Source organism: Dreissena polymorpha, chromosome 7 (genome assembly GCF_020536995.1).
Source record: "Dreissena polymorpha isolate Duluth1 chromosome 7, UMN_Dpol_1.0, whole genome shotgun sequence".
NCBI classification, from domain to species: Eukaryota; Metazoa; Mollusca; class Bivalvia; order Myida; family Dreissenidae; genus Dreissena; species Dreissena polymorpha.
In genome coordinates this window covers 96,942,114-96,955,700 of record NC_068361.1, presented here as the reverse complement: position 1 = coordinate 96,955,700, position 13,587 = coordinate 96,942,114, and the positions used below count along the sequence as shown (strand labels likewise).

The following is a 13,587-nucleotide window of genomic DNA, read 5'->3' as shown; positions in this document are numbered from 1 at the left end:
TGTTTTGGGGAATAAAAAGCAACCAGACACACATATATACTGTATAATAAATCCAGTTTTGTTTGTTATAATGTATTGGAAATAATTGACAAAATTATATAGCCTGTTTATAAAAAATTGTGTATACTCATAAAAAGAGTTAAATGTTTTGTAAATAACCAATATAAACCATAATTTATGTTTATTTTAAAACACTGTAAGATAAGAACAAATAACTATTGTATTTAGTAAAGTGTATTAACTGACAGATTTAGCTACGTCTATGAGTTAAATATCATATAATAACGAGCCAAATAATCAGAGTGTAAGTTAATGACAACAAATACCTTTTTTAACACCACAGTCGGAAATTTTGCCTTGCTTTGGGGAAACATATATACTCTAAAAGGTGGGGAATTGGGCCACATATCTCCCAATATTTTTGCTATAATAATCTTCCGGTGATGTGTTCTATATTATTTTATTTATTTTATAAAAAAAATAAGACACTTAGAGGGACGATGGTTTAAAGGTACAGTCTGCAAAATTTAAAATCACCGTTTATTAAATAATTACATTATTACTGTTTAGATGGAGTATACTTTCTAGGGAAAGTATTTTGAGAAATTCATTTTGTAAATTGAGTTTTGTTTGTTAAACCCTTATCTTTATTTAATTGTGTTCTTGTTGTTACAACTGAATTCAAAATCATGAGAATGTTCAATGTCGTTAAGACACTTAAAATCTTGTTATATCCATTATGACCTTCCAGTTACTAGTTCGAACTCAGTTACATGATCCTTTTTTTCCCATTTCTCATTTTGTCTTATATATTTTATGTCATTTATTGAATAATGATAATATAATATCCCATTTACTAATATGATATATATTCAATATAAAAAGTCATTCTTGTTGCCATGAAAGTTTCAATGAGTCATGCAAAGTTTTTGGTATTTTCTTTAAATTTAGTTACATGTAAGTTGTAACAATACCATCAGGGAATTCGTAGAAATATGGGATATTACATAACCAAATACATTGCTTATGTGTACATCACAATTACATTAAGAAAATATTTTTCGGATACCAAAAAAAGATAATTTTATGTGTTATTTTTTTAAATAAATTAATGCAGTTGTTTTTTACGAACAATATAATATCATTATTGAATGCGTATAATCTCTGAGCTGTTAGATTGTTAAAAATAGAGAACATTCTTGCACGTGTTTCCATTTGTATTTAATGTTATTTATTTATAACACAAATCCAAATAGTTCCTTGTGTCCTCTTAAATACATGCATCCAGTGGCAGTCTTATCTGATGTCGTCACCTTAGACGCATAGAGAGCACAGTCATGCACGGTTTATTAGAATACAATCAGTAACACAGCAACTGATAAGCTAAAGGACACACTCCGCACAAATATCTCATTATCTCCAGGTCATCTATATTGAGATTTTGTTTGTTTTTATTAATTTTAAATGAATAAGAAATACGTTTTTTTAGGAAAACATGTATTATAATAATTGTTTTAAACAAGGTGTTGGCATGGTGAATCAGCTGTATTTGTTTTAATTATTGAGAATGATGGACAAATAAATCTGCAGATTAATTTCACGGAATACGGACAAAAACCATCCCGGACAAAAACCCGTCATTTTCATAGGGGGGCAAACAAAAACTCTCCCACGAAAAAACTGGGGCGGACAAAAATCTTCCCATGAAAAAACGGGTGCGGACAAAAGCCCTCCAGTGAAAGCAATTAAACACTGACAAATGTAATTGTTTCACACAGTGTTGCATTCATTAATCCGAAAAATTTACCCATTGTGTGTAATTCGCTTTCAGGGGTGTAAAATTGAAAGAATAAAATGTGTATCGATTAACTGAATACATACCGCTTTTCTAATGTGCAAAAATATCCGATAATCCAATATAATAACAACATCAATTTATAACATAAAATGAGGCAATTCATAGACAAGTGAATTTAAAATTTGTTTGCATGCAATACGATAAAGAGCAACGTTTAATCGCGTCATACGCGCATTCATGCAAAAAACGTGCTTCCCGGGGAGTTTCTGAAAACCTTGCGAAACTGAAACTGAAATTCTGCTAACAATTAACAATGCGTTTGCATGTAACTAAATTGTCTAAATTACTTATTTAATTTATCTTTGACTGCAACGTTTTCAATTGCATATTTGCAGACAATATTTAAATGCATATTGTCCACAAATAAAAATGAAGTAAAACAATATAAAGAAGTGAAACTCCAGCTGCTTGAGTAGTATTAAATTATTATTATAAACAATTAGTAGGTCCTTTATTTAAGGCAAGTGACCGATTGCCCAAACAGTACAAAACAGCACAATACAGCACAATACAAAACAACATAAACACATAAAGCCTCGTTTAACTTGTCAAATCTGTTCATGATTCAAAAGATCGATATCACATAAATTGTAACAGCATTACCGGTAGTCGCTAACGGGGGCCCACTAATCCGCTTATCATAACAATGAACTAGTTAATGGCTTACAACGATATACTGTGAAACCAGTATTATTCGTCAGACATTAATTTTCGTCTTTTTCGTCCTTCGACCGATGGACGAATTCAAGATCCTAACGAACAATCATGTCCCATATTTGAAACAAATAAGACTGAATTACCGTAGGCATGAGGCGTTTAAATCCAGCGTAATCCACGCATATACACATGGCTCGAAATTAACACTCGCACACTCGCAAAATGCGAAAAAAAAAAGATTGCAAGGTAAGTTATAATCCACTAGTATTTTTTGCAAGTAAAGAAATAGTGAAAAAAAAACGAGTTACATTGCTAAATGCGTTCGACGGCGTGAACGCTAAACCGTAGGTCAATTTTTTGAACGTCCGAATACCCATATGCGGAAGCGCGCACCTTGTTTGTAGACTGGTATACTTATAGTACAGATACCCGGATGGTATTGATACAAAGAACATTAAACAGTCGACTATTCACACTCAAGTTGAATCCAGTTTTGACACAAAGGGGTGTACATTATACAGTGTACTGACAACTGACATTTCCTGTAAAACGCGAATGCAATAAGGCTGTATCGAATGCGTCGACTTCGTTTAGGTATAATAGTGTTGATTAGCGCTAATTGTTAACGACTTTATTACCCATTGTGTGTATTGTGTTTTTCAGGGGTGTTGCAGATTATACAGCCAACACGCGGCGAATCCGGATTAAAGACAATACTATTAAACGCAATTAAAATATGACGATGTGTGATCAACACCTGACTGAAATATATTCTGCGCTTTTATTACAAATTAATAAAGAACCTATTGATTTGTGTTTGGTTGTCCGTGATTGTAATGGAAAAAGACTAAATGGCAATTGGCTTCGTTTTTTAAAACTTTCGTTAACGGTTATTCAGTTCCACTTATCCGCTAATCATAACAAAGAACGTGTCAATGACATAAAATAACAAGGGACAGTTACTATCACCTGAAATAACAGACTTGTTAATTGGCATATGTCAAACAAAGGCCCACCTCCTGCAAGTGACTACCAAGTGTCACTCCTCTTTCCCCGGCACGATTTTTTCGCAACCGCGTATTACATGTATTACACACATTACAAACAAATCGGACGCCTTTTTTTTTTAAACCAGAAATGGACGAATTTAAGTGCTGGCGAAATAGTCATTTTGTTAAAAAGGACGAAATTTGTGCTGATGAAAATAAATGGTTTCACGGTATATCAAAATATCAAACTGCGAATCTGAAACTGCGGGCAAAAAGCCCTCCTGTAAAAAAAATTAAACCCCGACAAATATAATTATTTCACACAGTGTTGCATTCATAAATCTGAAACATTTACTCAAAATATCAAACTGTGAATCTGCAACTAATTTTAGTTTTTAATTAGTTTAATCACATAATAAATTATAAGCAATTAAACACCGATAAATTTTATTGCTTCACACAATCTGCATTGATTAATCCGAAAAATTGAATTCGTGGCTCAGACTTCACGAGAGGACTTTTGTCCGCCCCCGTTTTTTCATGGAAGGGTATTTGTCCGGCCCCGTTTTTTCACGGGAGGGTTAACGTCCGGCCCCTATAAAACTGACATTAGGGTTTTGTCCGGGAGGGTTTTTTCACCGGCATTTTAATTTCACAAAGACATTATTATCAGTGTTAGATACATAATTTTATTTGTTTGTAATACTACTGGCAATATTTATATTTATAAGTTTTCTATAAATCCTTACTGGTTGTTGATACAAGTATTGTTTTGTGTTAGAAGTTTAATTAGGATTTATAATGCTAGGGTCAAAAAGTAGCAAAAAACATATTTGTGCAAACGGGGTGTCACTGGGCCAATTGTTATACTGCTCATTTGACACTATACAGTAAAACTTGTTGTTCACTGTCATAAGTTGGCAGTCATTTAGTCCAGCCCAAAAAATGGACCTTTTACACAATACAATATTCAGGCTCGTAATTTAAGATTCAATGTGACAGACTTACAATTGATTTAAGGGCTTCTAAATGCTCACACTTCACATAATAGATGCTAAACAGTCTCTGCAGAAACCACAATGAGATTTCAATCTGGCAACATTCATTTTAATTTGTTCCAAGTATTTCATAAGCACTTTTCATATTGATCATTACATTTTTCACCATCATCCATAAATAAAGTATTTGAAATTTATTAACATTTTCTTTTGAACATTTTGTCAAAATGCTGTGTGACAGTATTTCCAATATTCTATCAGAAAATTTGTTTTTGTTTTGTCTCTTTTTAATTTACCCTAGGGTGTGATGAAGATACAAAAAATAAGTATGTCAAGGGAAGCTCTGAATTTCTCATAAATTATTTCAAGAAAAAAGAGTTGTTCATTTCATGGAAAATATGTTTCAAAACCTTAAGGGTATTGCACATGCTTGATAATAGTTTCTTTATGTCTCACTGAAGCTCTAGTTGTTATCTACTGTAGTGCAAATGTCAAATTTTAAATCTAACTTTCATTTTTTACCTGAAGTATTTAGTACAAATAACATTTCATAATTATTGTGTTAGTTGATAACACTGTTAACCTGAGAAATAAGTTGCCAGTTGCAGACATGGGGTAATCATACTTGTTAATCTGTTATCATCATGATTATTAATTGATTACGTTTTCATTAATCATGGATTGATCATTAATTACAGCTTGTGTATTACTTTAATAATAATTTTATAATAGACTACTGCTACAAAAGGTCATGACTCATTATTATTTTATGATTACTTTATGATTACTTTTGACCAAAAAGCAGATTCAATGTCATTTCATGAAGACACATGACACATTAACAGCATCAGATACTTGCCAACGTATTATAGTTAATTACTCAAGTGGTGTAGATCTCTAATGGCTTTCAGCCTGAGTGGTATTTCAAGGGATTAAGACTGAACAATAATTCCTATTTGGTACTTGCCTACAACTGTTTTTTCCGCTAATTTACATTAGGTACAAATAAAATTGACCTAGATCCACGGAATTGCGTATTGTAATTCAAACTAAAATGACCTGAAATCTTTTGTAAGTACCAGAATATTCATGTGAAACTAGGGTCATAACGGTAAAATGTTGATTTTAACTTACGATTAGTGGAGTTCCGAATACAGTCTATTGCATTGATGATCTGCATTTACCCAAGTATGCAAAAAATAAGTGTTGGAGCTAGGTGTGGGAACAGTTTAGTAATTAGTCTAATAATTGATTTAATGAGAATTTTAGTGAACCATGTTAAATCATGTATAGAAGGTACTTTGTGAAAAAGTAATTCGTGCAACTTCTTCACCAGTGGAGAGACATTTTATCCATTCTGATAGAAGTCGAATGAGTGACCGTACTATGAAATAACCATGAAAATTTGATCGGTAGACTACATCTTTTTTGTGCAAATAAATAGGATAAGAATAGGATATATTTTTTTAGATAAACACTGGTTGATAAGGGGTCTAGAAGCCCAAATATTATAAATTATAAAATGCATGAATTAATCCACTAATAATCAATTTATTCACTTTGGTTGAGATTACCAATTAATAATTGATAAATGAACAAAGACCATTTATCATTTTTGAAAAAGAAGTTAAAATCATTAATTTAATTGATTACCTTTTCGAGTAATTGACCACATGTCTGCCCAGTTGCCACTGAGGGTAACATTGTTTTGTGACATTGACATTTTGCTTCAATTCATTATAAGAGCTACCACACTGCAGTTTATAAATAAACTGATAAGATAAGCTATTGGGGGACATCACATATCCCAGTAGACAGATTATCTCCAGAGACAATTTAATATGCAGGTTTTGTTAAGTGCTATAATTAGCACATGCTTAACAGTTGGAGGTTTTAATTGTACATTTTTAATGTCATAATAAGATGAAAAGACAAGATTATCTTAATTGTGTTGAAGATCATTTGCCTAACATAAGTTTTTGTGCGATATTGAAGTGACATTGGCAAAGTTGATCTATTTTAATAGCAGCAAATATTTTAAATTATATGCATGTGCTATGATAATACAAACTTATTCAATACACCACTTTTGAGAAAAGACAAACAAGACATTTGATAAAAACTAATTATAAAAATTAATGAAAAAAATAAGTAAGTATACATAGGTGAAATTTCAGCTACCCCAGCAGCACGGCATTCCAATGTCTAAGGTAAATAATAGGAAATGATCCCAGACAGCGGCTTAACCAGCTAAATTTCGTGTAAGGCATCAGATGACTGAAGTACAGTGATATTAAACATACAAAGTTGTGAAGTCAAAATGTAAACAAAAAACTTCAAAGTATATTTTTAACAAGAAAAGGGCCATAACGACTTAAACTTCAAATATAAACTATGGATCACAGCACATATGGTATCATTGAGTGCCGATTAAGTTGTATGGCTGCCCATATTTATTTTTTGAAATTCCTTTAAATAATGAAATTATACAAGTTTTAATTTATCCTGTATTTCAGTTATTTGCATTCAGCTGTTTTGATTTTCCGCAAAAAACTTGCATATTTTAAGTGACCAAAGCTAAAATAGGGTGCATTACATAATATAATAACTGATTTTTTTAATAAAGTGCTGATTGTACTTTATTTAGCCCAACAGTTTTATAGTAATATTCCTTTGCTAGTGAAAATTACACCAGATTTTATAAACCCCATTTTGCAGGTGCATGTTTTAAGCAGAAAAAGCGTCCATTCAAACTCTTCATAGTTGTAGTGATTAAAACTGAAAACAGTATGCAAGTTTTAATTTATCTTGTATTTCAGATATTTGCATTCAGCTGTTTTGATTTTCCGCAAAAACCTTGCATATTTTGAGTGACTATAGCTAAAGAAGGATGCATTGCATCATATAATAACATACATTTTTATGAAGTGCTGAGTGCACTTTATTTAGTCCAACATTTTCATAGTGATATTCTTTTGCATAAGAAAATTAAACCAGATTTTAGTAACGCTTTATTGGTCATTGTCGGCTCGGGTACTACTCACATGTACCCCAGGTACCCTTAAGTATACTTACAAGTAACCCGGGTACGGTAAATACACATAAACGTCCACTGTCAATATTAAACTGTACCCGAGTTGTATTTCCGCCCAAAATCTGCTGTCGCAAAACGCGCTACCGATTACTGTAAACGATATTTTTTATCTTAAACGAATTTCTCTTTAAAATAACGTGCATCAACATGCGTTTGAGTATGAGTTTCGATAATATAGAGGCCATTTAACAGAACAGTGACATAAATGTGAACATAATTTAAAGAAAAATAGCCGACAACGATCGCTTTAGCGTTAAAATTGCCGGGTAAGTTTTAGCATATTTACCGTACCCGGGGTACATGTAAGTATACTTAAGAGTACCCGGAGTACATGTTAGTTGTACCCGAACCGACGATGACCAATCGAGCTTTAGAAACCCAATTTTCTAAGTGCATGGTTTAAGCTAATTTTGTTTTCCATCAAACTCCTCATTGTTGTAGCGACTAAAACTGAAAACATATTTCATGGATGATATCATAAATAGTATTATTTTAAAGTGCTAATTGAGTTTTATGGTTTTTCATATTGTCATAATGATGTTCCTTAAATCAATCAAATTATACAAGTTTCAATTTACCCCATTGTTCACATACTTTCTATCAGCCATTTTGACTTCCATATTTTGAGTGATTAAAGCTATTCAAATGGTGCGCAGAATCATCATAACTTGTTTCATCTAAAGTGCGGATTTTATTGTACGTTGCCTACATTTGCTTTATGAAATTTGTTACACAGAAATGAAATCAGGCTGGCAATAGAAGGAGTGAGATTACGGGAGATTACAGTTGACAAGGATTATGGCTAGTATTTCAATGGAGTTAATGATCAAATTCAACCTGTGCATGTTAATTAAAGTAAAGTAATTTTAAGTATAATACGATACTGGTTAAATGCCTCAAAAGTATTGCTATCTTAAACAATGAACAACTTAGCATATCTCAGTATCTGGATATAATTTAAGTGCACACAAGGAAGGATTCCTGTTCTCCTTTTTTAACTTTCCCGAACATCCATAAAAGCACCCAAGAAATATGTCAAATTGACCTGTTACTAATGTTGTGTAATATTCCATACAGAAATGCCAATTTTGACATCTAGTTTATGGTTACATATATATGGGTGTTGACATGTGCCTTATCAGTGGATATATCTCAAATTGATTATGGCAGACACAGTATGGTAAAAGATAAGAGATAAGCCCTCCCCAATTAAATCAACTTTTTATAATCAACATTTATAATTTGACTTTATTCTCATTCGCAATCTTACTTTGTGTAAATAAGTATAAAGAATAATTTGTTTATTTTTTGGTAGTTAAAACCTTTGAAGAAAGTGCGTAATAAAAAAGTGCCTCAGTTTTATAAGTTAAGAAAGGTTTTAATTAATTGATCATTTAATATATAATTTAATTTATAAATTTAGTTTTAAAATAAGAGTCATTTAATATTTAATATAAGAATGTAATAATTTAATTTTAATCCGGTGATCAATGAATATTAAATCTAAGAATTTAATGTAAAACAGGTGCTTATTAGTCCTCTACCGGTTTCACCGGGGGGGGGGGACATATGGTTTGTGCTCCGTCTGTCTGACTGTCTGTCTGTTCGTCCGTCCGTCCGTCACACTTTTCTTGATCCTGCGATAACTTTAAAAGTTCTTCATATTTTTTCATGAAACTTAGAACATAGATAGAAGGTCAATATAGACATTATGCACGTCATTTCATTTTGTTCCTACGTCTTAAATTCTGGTTGCTATGGCAATAAATAGACTAAAAATACTGCTGGAAATGGTTTTTTTCTGGACCTTGCGATAACTTTAAAAGTTGTTAATATTTCCTCATGAAACTTGGAACACATATAGATGGAAATATGGACATTATGCACGTCATTTCATTTTGTTCCTACGTCAAAAATTCTGGTTGCTATGGCAACAAATAGACTAGAAATACTGGTGAAAATGGTGGTTTTCTGGATCCTGCGATAACTTAATAGTTCTTCATATTTTTTTATGAAACCTGGAACATGGATAGATGGCAATATGGACATTATGCAAGGCATTTCATTTTGTTCCTACGTCAAAAATCTGGTTGCTATGGCAACAAATAGACTAGAAATACTGCTGAAAATGGTGGTTTTCTGGATCCTGCGATAACTTAATAGTTCTTCATATTTTTTCATCAAATCTGGAACATGGATAGATGGCAATATGGACATTATGCACGGCATTTCATTTTGTTCCTACGTTAAACAATATGGTTGCTATGGCAACAAATAAAAAATATTCTGACAATGGTGGAATTTCTGACAATGGTGGAGCCGGTAGGGGACTTTTATTGCTTGGCAATAGTCTTGTTGATAACTTTATTATATAGGAAGGTAATTTAATAAGATGTCTTAACTCAGGTAGTATTTAAAACCACACAACACCTGGTAATAAGACACATTTTAATGCCCCCGGTAGGGTAGCATATAGCAGTTGAACCGTCCGTCAGTCAGTATGTCAGTATGTGTGTATGTCAGTCTGTCCGTCCGTCCGAAAAAACACAACTATATCGTTGGCCATAACTTTTTTACTTTTGAAGATAGCAACTTGATATTTGGCATACATGTGTATCTCATGGAGCTGCACATTGAGTTGTGAATCTACAATCACGGTAGTGGTTTTTAATTATCTGCTACTAAAAATAGACAGTGGCTTTTAATTATTGCGTACAAAAATAGAGATTTGTTAGAGACAGTTATTTTGCAAAGGAAGTAATTTATATAATTATAAAAATCATATTATATATTTCCTTACCAAGAATTTAACTTCTTTTCACAGTTACTGTACATATTTATTATTTGGATTATTTATATTTCCTCTACTAAATGACTTGTCAAAGTTTTTTTTTAAATGATATAATCATCATTTCTTTACCGTATCAATTTGTGAATAGTAGGTTCATTAAATACCTCTGGACTTATGTCTATATGTACATTATGAACTCTGGCTGTGATCTCTTTGATAAAAAACAGGCCTTGGTTGTCAGTCATGTCTGACTTGGTCAATTTGGCTGTCTACAGACCCTCCCCCCTTGTTGGATTGGACAAAATCCGAGGGAAGTAATACGCTATAAAGGAAGATGATATCTATACCTCCTAAATGATAAATAGAAATTTTATTTCAAAGCGGCGAAGTAGGGGGGTTGTGTTTCTGACGAACACATCTCTTGTTTGTCTTATTACCAGGTAATGTTTATTGTCTTGCGGTGTTCATTTGCTTAAATATGACAATGAATTAATAAAAAGAGCACCGCATAAAGGGTGCAAACGCTCGGCTGCGGGTGCAGTTTTCGATAAATGAAAGTGTGTTAGATTTCTTTAGGTCACAACGACCTTCACCTTTGACCTAGTGACCAAAACTGGGTGTGGCGTGGAGAAATCACCAAGGTGCATCTACATACGAAGTTTCAAAGTTGTATTTGGAATCACCTTGATTATAGAGCCTATGTCAAAGTTTTATCTTAGAGGTAACAATGACCTTGACATTTGACCTAGTGACACAAAAATGGGCGATGCGTGTAGAACTCATCAAGGTGCATCTACATATGAAGTTTCAAAATTGTGGTGGAAGCATTTTGATTTCGGAGCCATTGTTAAGGCTTATGTTAAAGTTTTATATTAGAGGTAACAGTGACCTTGACCTTTGACCTAGTGACCTAAAAATGGGTGTTATGTGTAGAACTCATCAAGGTGCATCTACATTTGAAGTTTCAAAGTTGTAGGTGGAAGCACTTTGAGTTTAGAGCCAATGTTTAAAAGGTTAACAAAATGAAAAGGTTTGGGACACGACACGACTAGCTGGCTATGACAATACCTCGGGTTTTCTCCTAAAAAAACAGCCGAGCTAAAATAAAAGCTCATCCTATTACAAGAAAAGGAATTCTGTATTACGGAAGTGTTTTTAAGTTACAATGAAACATTCATGTAACACAAGTAAATCATATTTTAAAGGTAACTGGTTGATGTGGACGTAAACTGCAGAAGTCTGTTATATCTTATGGAGAAATTGGCATTGTTACAATCAAACATTGCAGTTACAAGTCAATTGAAAAGCCTGAATGTAATCGGGTTAAAATGTTGTTAAAAAAAGAAAATAATTAACTTATGAAACATTATAAAATGCATGCTTATATGCCCTTTTTATAAATTCCATGAGGCCTTTATAATTGTTATCAAAATTTATAAAATAATGCATATCATATGATATGGTTTTCATCTGATATGCTCATTTGTATTTTTAGTTTTGCCATGCCCAGGAGGGAGCGACTGAGTTATGGGGTGCAAAAAAAGCACAAGCGATCTCGACATGTACTTCATGCTCGATGAGGATGACTCCATAACTCAACTGAGAACTTAGGATGATAATTCTCTCAACACCGCATTGTATGAAAACAAAGCATCTCCTCATCGTCAACAACAGAACCCGACTCAGCTGACGTAGGAGACTTTTACGTTGAAATCACTGTGCCTACCAGGGTTGAGAGTTAACATACTGAACGAAGTGATGTTCCAAAGCCATATATTGTCAATACGCACACAAGAGACCTGGAATTCTCTGTTTACATTCAGATCAAAGCAATGAATGTCAAAACATATTTATTAAGTATGTGTTAATAAAGCAGGACACACTACTGTGTATGTTTATGGTAAGGAAGTTGTCCAGGACCATTTTTTTGTGGGAACACATTTCTAGTAATTATCGTTTTGCTTTTAAGCTCACCTGAGCACAATGTGCTAATGGTGAACTTTTGTGATCGTCTTTTGTCTGTCGTGCGGTGTGTGTTTTGCGGCGTCAACACTTGCCTTGTTAACCCTTTAGAGACCACATTAATTGTCAAATCTTCATGAAATTTGGTAAGAAGATTTGTCCCAATGATATCTTGGACAAGTTAAAAAATGGTTCCGGCTTATTGTCCCTCATCATGAAACTTGGTCAGAAGATTTGTTTCAATGATATCTTGGACAAAATCAAAAGTGCTTCCACATACAACTTTGAAACCTCATATTTAGATGCAACTTGATGAGTTCTACACGCCACACCCATTTTGGGTCACTAGGTCAAAGGTCAAGGTCACTGTGACCTCTAAAAAAAAATTCTGAAAAGCTTTCGCAGCCGAGCGTGGTACCCGTTATGCGGTGCTCTTGTTTATATCTCGGACAAGTTGGAAAATGGCTCAGATCGGTGAAGAAAACACATACTTTTTAGCTCACCTGATTGCTCAGGTTAGGTTTTAGGATCTGTCTTTGTCCGTCTTCCGTCCGTCCACATTTGGTTTGTAAACACTCTAGCATTCATATTTCTAAAGCATTCTTTATCAAAGTTGCTGAGAAGCTATATGGCCACAAGATCTCAGTCAAGTTTGATAATGAGCAAAATCGCATAATAAATGCCAGAATTATTGCCCTTATATTGTCAAAATTTCATGATAATATACAAAATCCTTGTTAACACTCTAAAGGTCACACTTTTGTTTCAGATTTTATGAATCTTGGTCATAATATTTATTTCTGTAAGCAAAGTTTGATGTTTGGTCATGAGGGGTCAAAATATAGGTCACCAGGTCAAATCTTACAAAAACCTCGTAAACACTCCACACGCCAGAGTTTTGGTTCAAAAATGATAAAACTTGAGCAGGATGTTTGTCTTGGCAATATCTAAGTCAAGTTTGACGTTTGGTAATGTGGGGGCAAAATCTAGGTCATGGGGTCTAATCTTACAAAAACCTTGTAACCAGACTAGAAGCCATAGTTTTGGTCCAATAATGATGATACTTGACCAGGATGGTTTTCTTGATGATATCTAGGCAAAGTTTGACATTGGGTCATGAGGGGTAAAAATCTTGGTCACGAGGACAAATCTTACAAAAACCTTGTAAACACATGTAGAATTAGAATAACTTTTAAATGTTTGCATGCAAAAAACCAATGCAAATGGACAGTACTCAA

General features: G+C 33.2%; 1 protein-coding gene across 6 annotated transcripts in view; it reads left to right on the top strand.

Moving 5' to 3' along the window:
• The window catches only part of LOC127839356 (stimulator of interferon genes protein-like), a 155,095-nt gene that overhangs the window by 108,842 nt on the left and 32,666 nt on the right, over positions 1-13,587 (top strand). The window lies entirely within an intron of this gene.